Raw genomic sequence first — 12,926 nt, 5'->3', positions numbered from 1 at the left:
ACATCAATATGAAATAAAGCAAGGAGTGGGTGGCTTCAGGAGATACACCAAAGCCGTGAGTCAAGGCGGATCTTCAGACCTCGATCAACAAGGAGCTCTACATTGCCCAGCCACACCGCGTGAATCAGGCTATTCCATTGAAAACACTTTATCGACATGGTCAAACCACACTTCTTCCCGACAACGCCAGGCCTCATGTTCCACAAGTCGTCAAAACCGCAATCCAAGAGCTCGAATGGGAGGTCTTTCAGCATCCGCCGTATTCTCCGGACCTTGCACTGACCGATTACCATATTTTCCGCTCCCTGTCAAACCATATGAAGGCTCCTACGTTCGATAACAAAGACGGCCTTAAAAACCGGCTCAATAACTTCTTTGATAAAGGTAGCTGTAAAACACAAACTAACTGACGCAGCACGTTCAAATTTTGACAGGAGTCAACTGACAGATGCCTGTTGACAGGAACAGTATTTCTTATTCAGTAAAGAGGTCAGAAATACAAAAAGTCACGGACTTATTGACCCGCCCTCATATCTTTTCACAAACACTCACAGAAACTCTATTGAAAAATGAGTAGACGAATCTTACAAGTGTCATTTTGAGCAAGCGCAAGCCACCCTGTGTGCGTTGTTGGTTCTCTCATGAAAGTAATGACACTCCAAACTTTTCGTAGTTTGGATAATACTACTTTCTTTGATATGAGACTAGTTTCCGATGTATTTTTGCGCGCTGGTTCTGGGGTCTAAAAGTGCACACCCTATCACGTCACGGTTTGCAGAAACTAAATGTATGACTTATATTAAAAAATATATAAAATAAATAGCTTGTAATGCATAATAACGAAACCCGGAAATCCTTCGGTGAGCACTGATAAGCCTGACACGCTAAAATGCTTAGGGTCAGCTTGAAAAGAAATTTGTAATAAGCATACAAATTTGTTTCAAAATATCACTTGACATAACATAACTTCGGCTGGCCAGAAAATCTCTCAATAAAGCCAATTAGCATCGGTGGTTCAGTGGTAGAATGCTCGCCTGCCACGCGGGCGGCCCGGGTTCGATTCCCGGCCGATGCAATTACAATTTTTTTATGCAAATTAAATAAAGAACTTAATGGTGGGTGTGGCTAATTTAAGAAACAAAATATTATACAAAAATACAAACTAAAAATCCATCAAGCTGAATGATGAATATGCGGTAATTATTTTAATTGACTTTTTTTTGTTAATTTTTTAGTCATCCATAAGCCAATTTTTTCACAATTTTTGGTTTTTTATGAAACGAAATTACAATTTTTTTGTTTAAAAAATTATGTTTTTAACAAAGCATCGGTGGTTCAGTGGTAGAATGCTCGCCTGCCACGCGGGCGGCCCGGGTTCGATTCCCGGCCGATGCATACAACTTTTTTTGTGCTGCTTAGTATAGAGACTTTTGAAACATACAATGAAACTGAATCATCTCCAAATTGAAGGTATGAATTCGCTCAATTTAATTTTAATGCGCTGGAAGGCTGCTTTCTCACAATAGTCAGCCAAAAGTTGTTCCTGGCTTCTCAGGGCAATGAACAATTTTTTGCATGGCGCCTTTCAATCTGTCTAATGTAAGCGTGACCAGTGTTCCTATGTACGCATCTTAAAGGTCCAAAAATGCCACGTGCATGTGCAGCAAAATATTTGCCAAAGTCGAAGACGTTCATAAACAAATGGGTGCAACGGTGTACCGAAGTTAAAAGCGTTGAGGACTTACCCGGACGAGGTGCAAAAAAAGATCAGAAAATCATGGAATTGTTTTTGACAAAACCGAATTTATCATTTCGTGAAGCTGAAGCATTTTTAAAGAAAAGTGATCTAATGTATCCAAAGACTATATTCAAGGATCTCAACGTCCAAAAGATCTCAAATTACGGAACATATTGAAAAAATACTTGCATGGGCTAAGGAAAATTCAGAACGGAATTGGACAAACGAAATTTTCACGTATGAATTTTCCTTTTGGGTGAATAGTTGCATACGTCGGCCCTGGTGCACTGCTGTTGATCGACAGCTTCAACGAAGTGTTAAGCAACCAGCTAAGGTTCGTGTTTGGGACTGCTTCTCCGAAGAAGGATTTGGCCGTTCATTTGTGTTTACCGCCAATTTGAATGCAGTTTTTATGAAAAAATTTACAAAAAGCATTAATACTGTCAGCTTCGGAGATGTTTTGAAAAAACTAGCCACCTTTGGATTTTACAAGAAGACAACGATCCCAAGCATCGACGACGAAGGTATGTTGAGTGGAAACAGCAAAAAGGGATTGAAATGTTGAATTTGCTTTCACAATCGCCTGATGCCAAACTTGAAAATGTTTGAACAAATATGGACAATCGAACAGTTATCAAGGCAAATACGGCTGATTGGAGCAGAAACGAATTGGTTAAATAGTTTTCAGGTTACGCTGCCATTAGGCAGACTGTACATAGTTCAGTATAGACCAAAAAGTATGAAGACTATACGCAACTCTCGAGCCAAGGGAAGATGAAGAATTAACGGACGCTGTGGTACTGCAAGTTACATAGGAAATGGGCCGCTTCTAATCCCAGATAGAAGTATTCAGCCTTGGACAAGAAACTACAAATTTAGGTTAGATTAGATTTGTGGAGGATGGGACAAGTCCAAGCACTCAGTCAGTAGACCATTGTACTGCACCCGGATATATTTCAGTAGAAAGAATAGAGATAAGAAAGATAAAAAGTGGGTGGTAAGACGGATCAATTAGTTTGAGGTCACTCTTCCACAAATCTCTTGGATTCATTGATGAATTTTAAGAGATCGGGAAGAGTATGAACTTTATCCATACTCAGTATATCGCAACCCAATATCCTAAGTCTGATTCTGGAAAATACAGGACAGCTACAGATAAAATTCTCTGGAGTGTCGTCATTCTCAAGACAGGATAGGCATACCGCTCTGTCTACGACCCCCATAGTAGCCATATGCTGACCACAGACGTTGTGCCACCAGTACTCTAAGGCCTTTCCTGCTGAGTTTTAGGAGAAAGATCGTTAATTTCCTGTTTGGTTCTTTCACAAAGCACTTGGCTGCTCTGCACGAGTTCAACTCAGACTAACATCTTCTATGGGTAGACCTCATGAAGTCGTCACTCCATAGTTGAATCGATGCGGAATTGACACCTAGAAAGGGTTCAGGGCCTAATGGCATAATTGCAGATCCTTTATTTGCCAATTTACCAGCTAACTCGTTCCCTGCAATATCACAATGTCCAGGCACCCAAATAAGACTAACTTTGTTGTGTTTTGCAACACTGTTCAGTTTTGTCGTACATTCACCGACTAGCTTCGAAGAGCAGTGTGGGTTAGCAAGGGCTTTCAGTGCAGCTTGACTGTCACTACAAATTCCAATACTTTTGCCCCGCCACTTTTTCTCAATTAGCCAGTACGCCACATTCAAGATGGCATAGACTTCCGTAAGGAATACCGTGGCCATCTGTCCTGTCGCATAGGAGTACTTAGTGTCTTCGTCTAAGTACCATCCAGATCCGCTTCCATCACTGGTTTTGGATCCGTCGGTGTAGAAAGTGTGCTGATATCCCGTTAATAGATTCTCTGGACTTAACCAAATTTAGGTTACTTTAATATGAAATTTTCAAAGCTAATAAAAAGAAGAGTTCTTTGCAAAAACAAAATATTAACCATCCGCAATAACCGTAGCTCTAAAACTGTTTTTTTTTTTCAAACTTATTTTGTTCCCCGAGTGCATTCTCTCAACCCTAATATTATCTTTCAGAGAGCCACAGCTCCCCCTCTCTGCGTTTCGCATATTGACCCAGGTTTCGGAATCCAGCTATGCTGCTAACGCGAAAAACGAGGTTGACAGCAGAGTTATCGAAAGAAAAGAACACGGGACTTGAGTGCGGGAGCATGTAAGTGTGGCTGGAAATGCCAGTGGGGAAATTGGGTTCTTAATCTGAGCGCATTCTTTAAAAACTTATGGCTGCAGCTTTTAAGGTATGGAGGAAATGAATCTAACTTTTTTCTGTATTGCTTTATTAGTAATTGACAAACATCTGCTCTCTGCGAAACCCTCGTACAACGAGCTCCAACATGGCAGTCAATCCTTGCAGAATGCATCTAGTGAAGGTCGCACAAAAATGGCTGTAGCGCGAAAAACGATCGATGATGAGCGTCAAATATTAACCCAAGATCTTCATGTGACATATCGCAAAATATATACATTCTTGGGCATTAGTGGGACCAGCATACATTCATTACTCTCGTAGAATGCAGCATAATTAGGTAATGTCCCAAAAGTGACTCGTGTCGATTGGTGAAAAAAAAATGCTGAAGAAGTTCAGCCGCGCTGGTTCGAAGCACATCCATGACATCGTAACAGGTGACGAATCTTGGATCTATGCATATGAGATGGAAATAAAACTGCAGTCGAAAGTATGGGTATTCCAAGGCGAGCCTAATCCAACAAAAGTTCATCGTGGAAGAAGCATCTCAAAGCATATGGTCACCTTAAGGGGGTAATATGGTATTTTTTTTTCATTTTTTGTTTTTTTTTAATTATTCTATAACATCTTAAGATTATTGTGTGAAAGTTTGAAGTGCATTAGAGTAAAATTGACAAAGACACAAAGGATTAAGTATCTACCTCTCCAACCGGATTTCACGCTGCCGAAAATCTTTAAAACAGTCAATTCTGAGGGGTACAAAACTATTTGTTTGTCAGAAGTTTTCGAAGAATTAAGAAATCGAGTCAACCGACCTAAAAATCGCCGAAGACGAATCATTCTTCACCAAAACAATGCCAGCTCTTACAAGAGAAATTTTGTGCACTTAAAAGATCGAATGCATACGGTATGGGAGAGTTCGCAAATCTCCAGGCGCACTAAACTACGAAGATTCGACTCATGCGTAAAGGCAGTATTGTTGTACGAGAGCGAAACATGGCTGGTCTCTAACACCCTCACAAAGAGGCTACAATCCTTCATCAACAAATGCCTCCGCATCATCAGCCAAACACCATCAGTAACGACACACTGTGGAGATTAACGAACGAGGAACCCATTCTTAGGCAAATCAAACGCAGAAAGTGGCAATGGATAGGTCACACATTCAGAAAACCACCAGATAGCATCACGAGGATGGCACTTGACTAGAACCCGCAAGGGAGCAGAGATCGCGGTCGATCAAAAAGTACTTGGAGAAGGTCGATGCTGCGCGAACTAGCAGATGCCGACATCTCATGGGACGGTGCAAAAACAACAGCACAGAATTGTGTACGATGGAAGAGTCTCGTCGAGGTCCTATGCTCAAAATTCAATATAAACGCTGGAATTGCATAATTCAAAACGGAGCAAAATCTTTAATTCCGTCAAAAATGAAAAGCTCTGCTTTAGTCAGCTGTTGACTAGGAACTTCATTCCTGTAACCCTCGACGTATGGAAAGCGGAGCTTGCTGACGACAGGTGGGATTCTTTTTGTAAGAAAAATTAAATGAAGCCACTGCGTTAGTTTGGACACCAATAACACAATAATAGCCACCCTCGTATTTAGTAATTCAGTTTTAAAGAAAAGTAAATAAATGAATAAATTGTTACTTTTACTTTTTATTTTTTAAAAGCTTAAACACCAATAAATTAGTTAAATAAACAAAAAGAAACGCAGCGCTAGCAGAAAAAATTAATAAATAAAAAATTATTATTGCAAATATTTGCCAAGTTATTCAGTCGAGTTTAAAAACTATTTACAATAAAAAACAGGCATCGGTGGTTCAGTGGTAGAATGCTCGCCTGCCACGCGGGCGGCCCGGGTTCGATTCCCGGCCGATGCAATTACAGTTTTTTGATGAAAAATCATTAAGGTATCCACAAAATGGTGGGCGTGGCTAACTTAAGAAAATAAATGATTATTCAGATTAAAAAGCCATCATTAAGCTTCCTGAATATGGGGTAATTATTTTCATTGGCACTTTTTAATTTTTCAGTCGATCCAAGAGGCCAATTTGTTAAGTTTTTGTTTTTTTTTATAAACTGAAACAACTATTTTTTTATATAAAAAACTAGGTATTTAACATAGCATCGGTGGTTCAGTGGTAGAATGCTCGCCTGCCACGCGGGCGGCCCGGGTTCGATTCCCGGCCGATGCAACGATAATTTTTTATCAACTTTTTGCTCTGCTTAAATCTAAGGTCTATCTATTCATTACTATTATTTATTTATATTTAAAATGTGCTTGTATCTGTAGACTTTTATAGCACATCCATATGCATTAAATTATAAAATTAAAAATCAATAGTGCAACAAAATGAAACAACTATTGAGATCCGGGAATTCCGGGGTCTCATAGTATTTTTCTGATACACAAATGTGTGTACAGTGAAACCTCCCTTAGGCGACCACTTACAATCAGACAACTTTTGTACGTCCAATAGAGGTGTCCGCCCAAGAGAGGGTAATTTGTTCCGATACCTAAGACTGATAATAGGAAAAATTGTTTGCCTACACAAAGTGTCTGCCTAATAAAGGTGTCCGTTAGAGGTGGTTACACTGTATACCTGCCCTAGCCAATATTATTTCGTACCCCTTTCAGACAAGACCTTCTTGTACACATCCTGTTGCAAAATTATTGACACAAAACCATTTTATATTAAAATAATTTTTATGCTATAACAAAAACAATAAATATAATGTAGAGTTACAAAATTTGTAAACATTTGTTTTAAATTTCATCAAAAGAATTCTTTTTAAATTTCATTAAAACTTTGAAGTCCCATGGAAATTGCAAGTTTCAAGTGACTGCAAAAAACCGTTGATTTTTCAATTTTTTTTTTTTTTGGCTGAATTGTCATACATTTTCTTGAATACAAAGTACATTTTTTATATGGAAAAAAGCTGAGTTTCAACAAAAAAATCTCTGCGCATGAAACATCAAATGGTAGTAAAAGTGTTTCCTAATACTGTTTCCTCGGCAGGCAGGGGCAAACCTCTCTGAGTGTATTTCTGCCATGAAAAAACTTCTCATAAAAAACCATTTGCCGTTCGGAAGCGGCGTAAACAGTAGGTCCCAACATATGTATGTGGAAAAACATCAAGACTCAAGCCACAAGTGGGAAGAGGAACTCGGTCAACACACAAAAAAAGAAAAACAAAAAAAAAGAAAAAAAAAACAAGAACAAAAATTTTCAGTTATAGTTTTGGCCATAATATCTCAGAACTTTCGCGGTAAACGTTTTCTTTTATTTTCCATAACCTATCAGGAAAATAAAGGCTGATCAGATTGGAGGTACGTTTTCCAATAGGGGGTTTTTGACAGATCACGCGTGAGTATTGTCAAACTAAATACATAATTTTTGTCAGTATTCATTTACATTTCATCATGCAAAGACTTACGCCTCAACAACGTTTACAAATCGTACAATTGCATTCCGAAAATCGACGCTCTGTGAAAAGAGTTCATTCCGCGCTCAAGGAAACTTATGGTGTACAGCGATGAGGCTGATTTTTGGCTTAATGGATACGCCAATACGCAAAATTGCCGTGGTTCGGCTGAAGAGCAACCCGAAACCATTCAAAAGCAGCCATTACATCCATTAAAAACAACCGTTTGTTGCGGTCTATGGGCTGGAGGAATCATCGGCCCATATTTCTTCAAAGCCGAGGCTGGCGCCAATGTAACAGTGAATGGTGAACGCTAGCACGCCATGATGAACGATGCCGGAAATTGAAGCCTAGGGTCTCCACAACATTTTGTGCCAACAAGACGGCGCTACTTGCCATACAACCCGCTAAACAATGGATTTACTCCGTCGTCATTTCGGTGAGCAACTTTTCTCTCGTCTCGGCCCAGTGGATTGGCCACCAAGATCTTGTTATATCACACCTTTGAACTGTTATTTGTGGAGATATGTAAAGTCGTCGCCGTAGCGGAATGGGTTGGCGGGTTGGTGGGTGACTACCATTCGAAAATCCCAGGGAGAACGTCGGTTCGAATCTCGGTAAACACCAAAATTAAGAAAAAGATTTTTCTAATAGCAGTCGCCCCTCGGCAGGCAATGGTAAACCTCCGAGTGTATTTCTGCCATGAAAAAGCTCCTCTTAAAAATATGTATATGCCCTTTGGAGTTGGCTGGTTTGAAACTGTAGGTCCCTCCATTTGTGGAACAACATCAAGACGCACACCACAAATAGGAGGAGGAGCTCGGCCAAACACCCAAAAAGGGTGTACGCGCCAGTTATATATATATTATATATATATGTATATGTAAAGTCTAAATGCTTTGTGGTTAAACCAGCTTCGATTGAGGCACATGGAAGTCAATATTACTAAAGTTATTCACGAGAAACCGACCGAAGTCCTCCAGCGAGTCATTCAAAATTGGTGTTTACGGAGCAATTGCGGCCAACATCTTTCAAAAATAAATATCATGAATGCTTCTACACAAAAATAATAAGGATTGTCCAATCAATTTCCAATTTTCTTCTTTTATTTCAATTTGAAATCCGATACCTCTGCACTGATTACCCTTTAGTATCCTACACCAGGGATTAAAATTTGTTTCAATCTGTTGCACTGTGTATTCAAAAGGTAAATAAGATATTACTATGCATGGCTTAATTATTTTCATTTTCATAATCGCAATCGCACATTAACCGTCAAAATTCATGGTGACATGCCACGTTCTTCACTTCACTTTGGTTCCACACTTACCCCTACTCGAGCTTCACTATGTATGTGTGTATGTGTGTGCACGAAGTGAGTCAATTGAAAATATTTTCCCGTAATAAACTTACCTGCAAAGAGAAAAAGAGAAAATGATTAATTACAATCCATTTAAACATTATTTAAAAATAATTGAAAAGCCAAGAAGAGCAAATGAGTCGAACTTACTACATTACACGGCACGACGACTGCTTAAAATGCCTTTAAGAAATTATCTAATTAAATTAAAAACCTTTTGACATTAATCTCAATAGTACTCAACAGTCGGGTTTGTCTGCGACATGGCGCTATCAGCAGCACTTCGCAGCGAAAAAATTTCCTCCACAGTGGCAAGCAATCAGTCGTTAAGACTTTCGTGACATCGCATGCGAGTACGTACACATATTTATGCACATCGATATGAGCGTGTGTAACGCGAAGAACCTGTTCACTTGTCTTGAAATGTCTTACCACATGTACTTGCCACACTCCCGGGCAACAAACACTTTGATTACAACAGCAGCAGGATGCTGTGAGGCCACGCAATCCAAGCACAAGCAACGCTCAAACTAAGCGCCACCTGAATTAATTGTAAGCACGGAAAAACAAGTCCAAACAGTCCAAGCAAATACGAAATACACAAGCACAAGAACAAAAAAACAAGAGCAACAAAAACATTGGGAAGAATAAGTACAAATCTTGAAGAAATAAAGTCAGCCGTGCATACGACAAACTGAGACCCAGAAGGCCGGCAAAGCCAAGAAGCGAGCAAGACAAACGATTCAAATTAAGCCCAGCAATGGCAATGTTGCAACAGGAGATGCACACTAGCACACGACGTATCCAATACAATATGAATTCGCATTGAATCCTGGGCACTGTGCCACATTTTCGAAGATCGTTTGTCTTCACAACCGTAAGAACCTAACAGTCTGGTTTGTTGTTGTTGTCGGTCGGTTGGTCGTTGAGTTTGACTGGCTGTTTTTGTTGCATTGAGAGGGTGACGAGTTGAAAGTTAAGTGGAGGGGAAGAACGGCCAGCAGACGGACAACGTGTCGCCACTTCGTCGCCTGTCTGGGGCGCGTTCCTTGCTAACACGTTGTAAAAAGGTAAGTGGTGAGCCCCAAGGTGGAATATTTTCGAGCGCAAGTACATATACATACGTACGTACACAAAAGAGTATGCACACAGAAGCAATTATGCTCAAATACACACACACACACACACACACATAAGTTAGTATGCACACTTTGCGGATTGTACGCCTTGGAGCGCTCATCAGCTATGCCAAAGATGATCTGACAGAGAAACAAGTATGTGAGTGTGTGCGTGTGTGTGAGTGTCACTGTGAAAAGGTACGCGCGCCGCACCAATTAAAAAAGAAGAAAGCTATGTTAGTGTTAAAATTGTGTGATTTTTAATTAAAATGCTGTCGAATTTCGACTTCCGTCTGCACGAAAATTAACGAAAAACCGCAAGGAGGTGAAAATATGTTGAAAAGAGAGAGAGGAAGGAGAAATAGCGAGTGGAACATCAGCATGCAGTGAAATTCGGCATGTGATCGGAATATGTTCGAACAGTATCTCGGTTGGAAGTAAAAAAAAAAAAAAAAAACAAACAACAACAAATCCACATTTCAACACACCACACTTGACGCTTTCAAAATATTTTCAGTTATCGCACTACAAATGAACTGCATTGACCCATTGAACTTCACCGAAAAGGCGAACTGACAAAAACAGCATAAAAAAAAATTTGAAAAGAAAAAAATTAAAAAAACAATAACAACAAGAAAAACATAAAAAAGCAAAAGAACCGAAACGCTTAAAGTCACATTCGACTAAGTACGCCATAAATTATATGTTTCACTTATATCAACGCATAAAAATCGATTTTATTACAATTTTATTACCCGCATTCAAGATAAAGACACAAACGGCATACAACTCAACGAATAACAGCAAGCGGCTGTGTACCCCGAGTGGAGTCATAAACACAAGCTGTGAACAGGAATCAAAGCTGGGCAGAAAAAAATACATGAATATGTAGAGAAGACAAGAAGCGACAGTAAGAAGCACGGTAAGGGCGACAGTTGCGCAGCTGAGCGCAGTAATCAGCCAACAATCAAGACAGTTGCTTGAAGCAGCCATTCGAAACCAGAAACCACAACAAAGACCCGTATATCCACACTTGTGTTTTGGTTATCAATGTAGCCGGTAAGTACGCATAGTGAATCCTAGAATTAAAATGATTTCACGATTTTTAAAAATTTTTTATTTTAATACTACGTAGATGAAATTTTATGATCCTTGTACGGCTAAATGACTTGAATTCAAAATTTAAATAAAAGTATCCCTCGGAAACCTCTGTTGGACTACTCCCTCATTAGTGCAAGCGAAATAGCTATACGAGACAAACCCAAGGATGCTAGATTACCTGGTTTGCCCAATTTGCGTTGGTGAAAAATTAAATTGTGCGCGCAACTGCGGCTGTCACGTCACCACAAGAATGATAGATTTCAAGGTTTGCTTGACAGCTGTAGTGAAAAAAAAAATGTTGAGGGGCTGCGGCTCCCGACAATTGGGATAGGTTTAACAAAATGTAGCTTGTGTTAGAGATATACAAAAAAATTCAGCCAATGATAGAGCCATGGCATTCGTATATCACTAACACAAGCTAAATTTTGTTTGAGGGGGGAGCCTGGTTTATGAGGTCTAAAAATTGCATCTCTTTGCGATTTTTTTTTTTTAAGGAAAAAATTAATTTAGCACTGCAAAGTTTTTTCTATCTTTTAATGAACATTTAAAAAGTATAAACAAATTTTTGTACTGGTTAAAATAAGTTGAAAAAAATGTTTAACATAGAAATTAGAAGAGCGCTGCAACGCTGGAGTTTCCAGCTGGCGTACAAGATACAGCTCGTAATTATTATCTAAAGCAAAAAATTCAAATGGATTTCTAATTATCATGATTTTTTATTCTAGATGAACTAAGAAAACTGAGAAAAATTCCAAAATTTCTACTTTTTGGAGGTTTTAAAGAAAAAAATGCCTTCTATAAAAAAAAAATTCACTTCAACTTCGTATAAAAATCTTGACAATTTTTTTTATCTATTTTATTAGTTTAAATAAGAGAGAATTTAATACTGAAGGGAACAAGCTATGATTCATTTCAAAAGGTTCATTCGTTTTTTTTCATTCATGTACGCCAACTCAAAGAAATCATAAAAATGAAAAGTCGAGAAAAGAAGATAAAGTTTGTACTATAGCTGTCCGGTCACAGCGTAACTACCTAACGCTCGCCTACCTTTGGCTTTGTATCTACGGAAATATTGAGAATTAGGCTCTGTAACTTTGTGTGAATATTTTGAAATATATTAGGAATCGCTTAAAACGAAAAAAAATTGATTTTTTTGACCTTATAAACCAGGCTCCCCTCTTAACATATCCCAAGTGACGTCAGCCGATTCTATCAAATTCGCTCAGAACCGAATAAAAGTCTGTTATATAGACCACCTCTAAAAATCGTTTCACCATGACGTCACCGTGTACACGGCAGCCAAATTCTGCCCGCTCATTTTACACGCATTCACACGCTCGTCCAATGAGTCGTTGGAGAGCAACAAAGCGAAGGTTGCGTTGCCTTTTTTCGTACATGACCAATACAATCTCAGTTTTTTCGTAAACAAACCGCTTTCATGACCCAGGTGACGTCAGCCATTCAGCTGATTCTTTCAAATTCGCTAGGAGTCTATTAACGGTTTGATCTTGGCCACACCTTCTGAATTCTTTTCACCATGAGACAAACCTATATCTTGACTTTTCTTCTAAAATAACCGCATATTTTTTCCTGACATACTTTTCCCCCTTTTTCTCGTATTTTATAACGTACCCACAAACCTGCGGTAGTTTTAAATTATTTAATCTTTTGCTTAAAGCCCCGTTACATGCAGAGAAACGCAATTATCTGCTGAGGAGTGTGCTAGGATTCTTCATAGCTTACAGTGAATCGAGAGTCTCAGCTAAAGAAATAAAAAGCCATCCAAAAAAAGTCCCGATGGATACGGAGAAATTAAAAGAATTGTTCCAAAACCTCAAATTAACAATGGGTGCAAGAGAGAGAAAAGACGGTTGGCTGTCAATAAAAGCCTCAGACATAACCAAATTATTTTCTCAATGTTATGAAGAGGAGAATCCAGAAAATTTTGTGTGAAGATTCAAATTAAAA

General features: G+C 38.9%; 4 non-coding genes across 4 annotated transcripts; all 4 read left to right on the top strand.

The window, feature by feature from the left end:
* Positions 1-1,004: 1,004 nt before the first annotated feature.
* Trnag-gcc (transfer RNA glycine (anticodon GCC)) lies at positions 1,005-1,075 on the top strand. The gene has a single exon. It is a non-coding gene; the product is annotated as a tRNA-Gly (tRNA).
* A 249-nt stretch (positions 1,076-1,324) lies between these two features.
* On the top strand, positions 1,325-1,395 carry Trnag-gcc (transfer RNA glycine (anticodon GCC)). The gene has a single exon. It is a non-coding gene; the product is annotated as a tRNA-Gly (tRNA).
* Positions 1,396-5,762: 4,367 nt separating this feature from the next.
* Trnag-gcc (transfer RNA glycine (anticodon GCC)) lies at positions 5,763-5,833 on the top strand. Its single transcript has one exon. It is a non-coding gene; the product is annotated as a tRNA-Gly (tRNA).
* Positions 5,834-6,077: 244 nt separating this feature from the next.
* Trnag-gcc (transfer RNA glycine (anticodon GCC)) lies at positions 6,078-6,148 on the top strand. The gene has a single exon. It is a non-coding gene; the product is annotated as a tRNA-Gly (tRNA).
* The last annotated feature ends 6,778 nt before the right edge of the window (positions 6,149-12,926 follow it).

The sequence above is a fragment of the Anastrepha obliqua genome, chromosome 5 (assembly GCF_027943255.1).
Source record: "Anastrepha obliqua isolate idAnaObli1 chromosome 5, idAnaObli1_1.0, whole genome shotgun sequence".
NCBI lineage: Eukaryota > Metazoa > Arthropoda > Insecta > Diptera > Tephritidae > Anastrepha > Anastrepha obliqua.
Note: the sequence above shows the minus strand (reverse complement) of the source record. Positions and strands in the feature narration are given on the sequence as shown.